Genomic DNA, 1,290 nt, shown 5'->3' with positions numbered 1-1,290 from the left:
ATATTTAACCAAATCTCACTTATGTGAAAAATGGGCTTGCCGGTGGCTAAATACTTTGGTGAAGAGGAATAATACAAGGGGAGAAGCGGAGCAGAGACACAGAGACTCAAAACTCACATCACACTGTAACTGGAGAACACACAATGGCAGTAATCAAAATGATCATTAAAGGGAGCCAGTGCATTTTTATATCACCTTCTCAATCAAGACCTGCCTGAACCGGGCCAAGTTATATTAACATTTGAAAGAGAACACAAACAAACAATAAAGGGAAAAGAAAATCTTACAAATTCAAAGTTGTGAAATTAATAGGGGTGCTGCTTATAAGATTGGGATTTTTTTCTTTTCCTTAAGATGAGGGCATAAACTGAACTGTAGTTACAAATGCTGTTAAGAATTGGATCAGGGACCAACATCCACAGTAATAGGAAAGAAAAGGAATTCAATCAAGAGAAAATCATTACAGAAAGAGAAATAAAAATAGAAAATTAAAGCAAATTGCTACTGTTGTAGAGAGGGACTAAATGGCTATATTGATGGATAATGCAAGCATTTTATTCCTGCAAAAAACTTGTATTCCTTTTTAAAACCGCTATAAGGTTTCTTCTTTCTTTAAGGAAAATATACAGTAAGTTTCCATAATCAAAACGCCAGTTCCGCATCACGGGCTTCCCTTTGAAATCAAACTCCACGTTAGACAGAGGTGTTCACAGAATGTGTTGCTCCCGGGGGCTAGAAACTCTAAGCCTCACCAGACTAATGCACTTAGCAAGTCCACCAAGGATCATCAAACACAAAGCATTCAAGGCAGGCACGTACATTCGGTCGGTCCACTGAGATTCGCACCCAGCACCACTTGATGCACACAAGCAGTTTGGTGTCACGAGTTGTACCGCTTCTTACATGAGATATTTTGAATCACTGCTACCTTGCACAGCTAAAGAAATACACCTTTGTGGGTGCATCAAACAAACTGATCAGGACACAGACTTGTAAGAAGAAAGGATGCTCGCAGGTGCCTGTGTTCGGCGAGTCCCTGTCAGAGAGTATTCATTCGCCTCATACATCTCACTGATTACTCGAGATGCACATGGCTTATGATAGCAAAGGGGGTTCATGAATGCTGCAGAGAGAGACCTGTAACAGCCCGCCCGCTTCTGCTCCAAGACAACCGAGAAGAGGTAACATCATTTAAAATAAATAAATCTTTCCTCACTCAACGAGTAAAAAGGTCTGAGGCTCCAGCTGGGAGCAAAACTGGAAAGTAGAAACACCTGAGAATAATTAACG

At 40.6% G+C, this 1,290-nt stretch overlaps 1 protein-coding gene across 8 annotated transcripts in view; it reads right to left on the bottom strand.

The window, feature by feature from the left end:
- SEMA6D (semaphorin 6D) overlaps positions 1-1,290 on the bottom strand; it is a 226,405-nt gene that overhangs the window by 208,958 nt on the left and 16,157 nt on the right. The gene's annotated exons all lie outside the window — the stretch shown is intronic.

This window comes from Corvus brachyrhynchos, unplaced genomic scaffold, assembly GCF_000691975.1.
Source record: "Corvus brachyrhynchos isolate BGI_N302 unplaced genomic scaffold, ASM69197v1 scaffold97, whole genome shotgun sequence".
In the NCBI taxonomy this organism is placed as follows: domain Eukaryota; kingdom Metazoa; phylum Chordata; class Aves; order Passeriformes; family Corvidae; genus Corvus; species Corvus brachyrhynchos.
Note: the sequence above shows the minus strand (reverse complement) of the source record. Positions and strands in the feature narration are given on the sequence as shown.